Below are 7,897 nucleotides of genomic sequence, written 5' to 3'. Positions count from 1 at the left end.
AGATTCTGGTGAAACTTGGGCAGAATAACGGCTGTACACAAAGGTTTTGGGTGATCGTTTGAAATCGCTCAATGGAAGCTTGAAACGGAACGGGAGGCAAATGAGTTCTCAAACGGAACCCATGTGCTATTTATAGACTTGGCCCCTTCCGTTTGAAACTGACAAAGTATGGTTCAAACGGATCCCATTCAAACATGATGGCCACTATCAAACGGACACACCATTTTCAAACTTGATTGCCATTTTCAAACGGTCACACCACTTTTAAACTTGATGGTCATTTTCAAACGGACATGTATTTAGAAATTTCAAACTTTTTGATTTTTCAAACATTTACCGACACACCCAGTTAACCAAGTCCAAGCTAATGACCTTGGTCAACTGCTCAGTCTACCAAGTCCAAATTAATGACCTTGGTTGACCGGATTATGAAGTACGCTGATGTTTAGATCTGAAAACAGTTCAAATTAATGAACTTTTGAACATTTTGAGTCTTCAAACACTTTTTCATTCTGTCACACATGTACCAATCACAGTTTAGTATCTCCTGCTTACCCAACCCTCATCAAACAGACATGATCTGCACAAAGCTTTGATCCGCTGATTCCCAACGTCGGTTGTCGAAAATAAGATGAACAATTAAAATCTTTTTGGATTTATAGCAAGATAAACTGAAATCTGTACACACAATCTTTTTGTGAGCGTGTTAGGGGATCATATCAGCTGCCGAATAGACACAAGCACCGTTAAGCTTAATTTCATTATCAGCTTTAAACAATTCGCGTTGATTGCCGATATACTGATCCTCTTAAATTCTCACAAAACTTTCAATCTGTCTGGGATACAGAATTAATGTTTTAAGACTTAAATCTCTACATGTGTCCCACCTCAGTACATATTCCCGTATCCAGATCCCAGTATTCAGTCTTACAGGTGAGTATACCTAGATGGTATCTGTAATGGGGTGTAATGCGAGGGCCGTGAGAGCCCAGGTCGATACTTCTGTATACGCAGAGAGATGACGGCTTCGACTTTGCGGTGGGTTCCCTTTAGGGAATCTTTTTTTTTTACAACAGCACATGATTTGACATTTTGCAATGTTTAATCATTTTTTATGCTGAGGGGAGGCTTTACGAGTAAAGCAATGCGTAAATCATTATCCGGGGACTAGGTCAGTATTTCCATACAGCAGAAGTCCCGGGATAATACCCCAGATATCACTAAGCATAAAGACCTAGTATCTCAGAATACGGGACCTTTCAAACACGATTTCGGGGGTTACCCATATATCCTAGTGGTGTTCCCCACGTATAAGCAAGTAAATTTTAGGTTTATCTCCCAAACTGATCTACCGATTTTGCAAAAACCTATCGACACATCTTTAGCGAGACTGTTTAATGCATTTTAGACGTTACATTTCTTTAGCGTACTGCGTCCGTCTAGCTGATGTACTATTTTTCTACGAATTTCTCCCCCTAAAACTAAAACATATTTTTGTGTTTTTGTTTTTATCGAAAAGCAGAAAACAAACTGTACAAACAAAGTTGACAACACAACATGGTTCACGTCAGATCGCCGCCCAACTCGGCTTCACATTCTACTACCCTCCCAGATTGCAGATTTTTCATCCCGTTTAATTTCAAATGATAATAAAATCTATTTTTGTCAACGGGTTTTGTATAAAAATCAGCTTTCTGATCATCGGTGTGCAAGTGCTCAATCCGGATTAACTTTTTCTCGTGACAATCACGGATAAAGTGGTGACGGATTTCAATATGTTTCGTTTTAGAATGGTGAACCGGATTTTTAGTGATGTTTATAGCTGCTTCATTGTCCACATAAATTGGAGTATCCAAGAATTGCAAACCGAAGTCGCGCATTTGCTGTTGGATCCAGAGGATCTGTGAGCAACAGCTGGAGGCTGAAACGTATTCAGCCTCGTACGTTGAAAGCGCCACTGCGGTTTATTTCTTGCACTGCCAGGTAACGAGTCGAGTTCCGAAGAACTGACACCCATCAGTGGTGGACTTAGCATTCTGCTTGCAGCTTCCAAAGTCAGAATCAGCGAAACCTAATAAAGAAAAGTCACCCAATCGAGGATACCACAAGCCGATGCTTGGGCAGCCTTTCAAATACCGTAAGATACGTTTCACGATGGTCAGGTGTGACTGCTTTGGGTTCGACTGATATCTGTCACAGAGGCATGTCGGGTACATGATGTCTGGACGGGAAGCCGTGGGATACATCAGAGATCCAATGATTGATCGGTATAGTGTTTCATCCATTTTTAATCCATTTTCATCTGGACAAATCCCGTAATTCTGTGCAAGGGGGGTTGATGCAGGACTGCATTCAGTCATGTCGAATTCGTCAAGCACGTCCTTCACGTATTTCGTTTGGTGAATGAAGATTCCATCGAGCATTTGCTCCACCTGCAGCCCGAGGAAGAACTTCATCTCCCCCATCGAACTCATCTCAAACTTTTTCTTCATCACTTTCTCAAACTCTTTACAAAGATCATCGTTGGTGGAACCGAAAATGATATCGTCAACATAAATCTGCACGGTCAACAAGTGTCCTGCCACTTCCTTTGTGAACAAAGTACTGTCTACTGTCCCTCTGATGAACCCGTTGCCCAACAGATATTGGGAAAGTGTCTCGTACCAGGCTCTCGGGGCCTGGTGTAGTCCGTAAAGCGCTTTGTCCAGCAGATAGACTTTGTTTTAGTGCAGTGGATCCGTGAACCCCGGCGGTTGTCCCACATACACCTCTTCTTTGATTTTTCCGTAAAGGAAGGCAGATTTGACGTCCAGCTGGTACAATTTAAAGTCTTTCCATGACGCAAACGCCAGGAAGATCCGAATTGCCTCGAGTCGAGCAACAGGCGCGTAAACTTCATCGTAGTCAATGCCTTCTTGCTGACTAAAGCCTTGTACCACCAGTCGTGCCTTGTTTCTCACCACGACACCTCTGTCATCCCGTTTACACTTAAAAACCCACATTGTCTTTATTAACTTCTGATTCTGTGGCAGATCGACCAGTCTCCACACGCCCAGCTTTTCAAACTGTAACAACTCTTCTTGCATAGCATTAACCCAGCTGTCTTCAGTCAACGCCTCTTTGTAAGTTCTAGGCTCGATCTGCGAAATAAAACACTTTAATGCGAATTCTTCTTGCAAATGAGCAACAGAAGAATAGAAACATGTAAGAGCTCGGTTTATTTGGTCTCGGGTTTTGACACCACTTTGTAGGTCACCAATTATTTGCTCTAACGGATGGTAAGACAAAGTCCTGGGCATGAGAGTGTCAGGCACATTCACTTCCGATTGCAAGTTCGATATATCAACGATTTGATCAACGGTTTGATCCTCAGCATCCATTGAAATATCATTTGGTTCCTCGTCAAAGGTCGGAGCGAGTTCCACCTCTGAGTCGTCAGAATCGTCAAATGTTGGAGCTGGTTCCTCTGGTGGTTCGTGAGCTGTTCCACTCGGTCCTGCTTCATCATTGTGAGTACCCTCGGTGGGTGAACGACCCACTAGCGGTCTAGGCACTTGCTCCTGTGACATATATTGCTGGTACTGGTACAGAAGTGCTAGTTCCTCGTCACTCGGCTGAACCGGTAGTTGAAACGACTCCCAGAGCTTGTCATAATCGAACAGGAATCTTTGTCCGGGAAGTTGCGGTGATGGAGTGTGCTTCTGACAATCCACGTGCTGAACTTGAATCACTTTCCCCAGGCACGGTACGAACACCCTCTTCAGCGGGCTTGCGTAACCTACAAAGAAACCCTCGTTTGATTTAGCACCAAATTTTCCATTCTCATCAATAAACGTACACGGAGACCCAAATGGCTCTAGAAATTCAAGATTCGGCTTATATCGGTGCAACAGCTCAAAGCATGTTTTTTTTTTTTGTACTTTTTAACAGTGAGAACACGATTCAATGTGTAGTAGGCTGCAGATAGTGCTTCGCTCCAGAAGAAGATTGGTAGTTTGGAATCGGCCAACAATGTGCGAGCTGTATCAATTAGGGTCCGGTTCTTTCGTTCAACAACGCCATTCTGTTGTGGTGTGTACGACGCACTGAATTCATGAAGAATTCCCTTCTCATTGCAAAACTCCTACATTTTGTTGTTTTTGAATTCCATTCCGTTATCACTACGAATTCTCCGGATTGGCAGCTTATACACCGTTTCCATCTTCTTGAACAACATCATCAATGACTCAAAAGTTTGATCTTTTCTTTCTAAGCACACGACCCACGAGAATCTTGTAAAGTCATCAGTCACCACTAAGCAGTACAGATCTCCGCTGATGCTCTTTATATTGACAGGCCCGAAGAGATCCATGTGTAATCTCTCAAGAGGTAACCTGATCGTATTAAGTATCTTCGGTGGGTGTGACTTCCGAGTCCGCTTCCCCTTCTTACACGCTACACAATCATCATTCAAGTGAAAATTCTTTAGATTTACACCTTCTACCAAATCATTGTGTACTAAAAAATTCATTTTACGGACATGAATGTGGCCCATCTTTCGATGCCACATAATTGTTTCCTTTTCGGTTGCTTTTGATTTTGACACAAAACATTGTTTTTGATGAGTTGTTGGTGTTGCAACGCTCATGTCAAGAATATAAAGGACGTAAACCCGCGGAGCGCGCAACAACACCATCTCATCAGGGATTTTAAATCCTGGTTTTAAAACCACACACTCATTCTTTGTGAAATGTACACTGAACGACTTATCACATATTTTGCGAAATGCTAAGTAAATTGTTTTCCAACTCTACGATATAGTTCACTTTGTCAAATGAGATGACACCATTTGTCAACGTTCCCTGTCCAACAATTCTCCCGCCTTGATTTCCGGCGAAGCCCACATAACTTCCATTTATTGATTTGACATCGTAAAGAAGAGCTAGCGTCCATGTCATATGTCTCGATGCACCACTATCCATGTTCCACTTCGAAAGGATAGACTTGGGCAGCCCCTGCAAACATCAAATCAACTTATTTAAACAATGATGCCCATGATTTCTTAACCTCAGAAACAGTACCAAACACTACATCACACTTCTCATCTGATTTAGGAAAGTTAAATGTGACATTTGGAACATCATTTTTCACAACTGGTTTGACTTTGTTGTTAATCGGGAGAAACTCAGCAAGAAATTTATCAATTTCAGTTTCAAACTTGACAACATCATCTTTTAAAACCTTTGTTTCATTTTTCAAAGCATTTTCCATCTTTTTGACCTCGGCAGATGGTTTCAACTTCGCAACCCATGATTGGTTCTCAAAAAATTTTGTTTTAGGATAAATTTTTGAAGTCTTGCGAGACTTGGAAGATTCGCCAACCTCAAAGGTCGATTTTGGCTTATCCTCGGACTTCAAAGATTCTCCTCTTTTTAGAATGCAAATCGGAGAAACCATTGGTTTTTTTACCTTTTGTATCAACCGGTGATTTTGGTCGAGGTTTTTGAACAGTTGGTTTTTTAACAGTTTTCTTTTGAACAATTGGTTTTACAAAAACAGGTTTCTCAAACACTTTCTTGCATTGTTTAGCCATGTGCCCGATTTCATTACAGCGATAACAGACTCTTTTGTCATACTCGACAAAAGTTGATGCAACTGTCTCCTCTTTCAACTTTTTCGCTGCATTGAAATCGTCCACGGCCTTTTGACTAAAAATATAGTTCTTTTCATCATCTACACTCGGTCCAGAAACAAAAATATCATTCATTTTCTCTTTCGGCTTAAACACCTGCTTAGCTGCTTTCTTCTCAAAACCGATCCCTTTGTTTTTAAAGTTGTTTCTTCTTGTTATTACCCTTACCTTCCCCTTCTTTCTTTCCCGAACTGGTAGGACGTGATGTAACAAAAGATTTTTTAGGTTTTGAAAAGAATTCTTTGTTATTAACCTCATCAATGTTCATTTCAACCAACTTAAAAACTTTCTCAACATTCTCAATCTTCACATTCTGAAGAGGATACTCGAAATCGGAGTAAAGTTTGTCTGTTCCAATCATAGTGTATACCACCATAATTGGATCATCATTCGCACTCTTATCCGATTTCGGTATGAACCGATCCAAGAAATTTCCCTCATCTTCAGACTCACAAACAGCTTTCTCAGATTGAGACTTCTCAGAATTATCACTCTCCTTATCTAACACTTGATCGACAACGGTTTTGATGACCTATGATTCGTTGTCGGTGTCGGATGCAGAGAATGTAACATCAATACTTTCAGGCAAATCATCCTCAATCGATCTCAACTTGAGATTCAAAGCACCTTCCACCCCATCTGGATATTTATGGGTATAATGACTCCACATTGGGGGTGGAACGCTCTTAAAGACTGCTGCAGCATGTGGCTGCTGTGGGACAATTTGTTCCAGAACATAAGATGAAGCCACATAACTCATCAATTTTTTTATCAATTCTCTCATTTTCAATTTTAGCTAATTCAAGCTCTTTCTTTAGTGAAGCGATCGTGTCTAGATGAAAATTGACTTCAACTTGTTTATCAAAAAGTGTTGCTTTAGCCAATTTTGTTGCTTTGTCATTTTCAACACTCTCTTGCCGGATCATTTTAATTGATCTGGCAAGACTATCATAAGCCTCTTTGACTTGTCCAAGGTCAAACTTAAGCATATCAGCATGATGTTTCAATTCCTGATACTTAGTGTCTTTCTCAAGACACTCCATGCACGGTTGTAAACACTTCTGGCATGGTGTTTCAGGGATTGAAACGACTTTCTCAACAACAACCTTTTCATCACACGCAATGTTCACATCTTGTTTACCGATATTTTTCAACTCAGACTCAAACATTTTAACCTCCTGAATTCCAGATTCCTGATCTGACTCCTGTTTGACTGACACGGTACTGACAGACTCTGACTTCTCGAGTTCTGTGTCTACCTATTTTAGCTTTCCCATGAGAGCTTTGTCAGCGATGTCTTTCAATTTCTCTCCAGTCATCTCTTGTGTCACGTCTATCATTTCCTAGACAACTTCTTTCTTTTCTTCGTATCTTGGACACGATCCAGTCATCGGTTCTTCAAAATAACCTGCAAAAGATTCAAACACGTTAGGAGGCATTATTGATTTTATAGAACTTGCAAATACCTCCTGTTCTGACTGATAATAGTAAACTTCTGCAGTGATTTCTTCAATGTTAATCATATTTTCATCAGAAACATCTTCAACAACCTCTGAAACCTCTTCAACAACTACTTCCGGTTCAGTCACCATCTCCGGTACCTCAACAATTTCTGCCATCATAGCTTGCCCATCGTTTCCCGGAATGTATTTATCCTAGGTAAAACCTTCGGCTACTTTTTCGTCATCTTGATTCACGATAAGAGCCTTCTCCGGTTTGTTTTCGATCTGTGGCCTCTTAACAGCAGGTTGTTGGTTAGGTCGATGATAGATCGCCTACCTGTAATAATCGTTAGTGAACGGGTTTTGATGGTTGTTCACTTCACGGTTAGGGCATTCTCTCTTGAAATGACCACGTTCCTTACACTTGAAACAGGTAACCTTAGATTTGTCGAACCCTAGTTTCTGATCAGGGCCTGAGAGACTGTTTCTACCTGTGATCTCCGTAAAACGTTGTGCCCTTCTAACCAAACTTGCCATGCACCATTTATCAATCAATTCAAGCTCCTCGGGGTCGATTTGGTCGTAATCCTCTTTTGTCATATCAGGATTACCAATCCTACCCGCCACTAGACCTTCGTACGCCTCTAAAACGGAAGCAAGTAAAGCAATGTGTTGTTTTGTGGCTGTTTCAGAAATTTCATTTCCATTCTTAATATTCACCGCGATGTTACACTGCACCCCAGAAACGTAAGCCTGATTGTTGGAACTTGTAGAGCTTTGAGGT

Source organism: Helianthus annuus, chromosome 4, assembly GCF_002127325.2.
Source record: "Helianthus annuus cultivar XRQ/B chromosome 4, HanXRQr2.0-SUNRISE, whole genome shotgun sequence".
In the NCBI taxonomy this organism is placed as follows: Eukaryota; Viridiplantae; Streptophyta; class Magnoliopsida; order Asterales; family Asteraceae; genus Helianthus; species Helianthus annuus.
Note: the sequence above shows the minus strand (reverse complement) of the source record.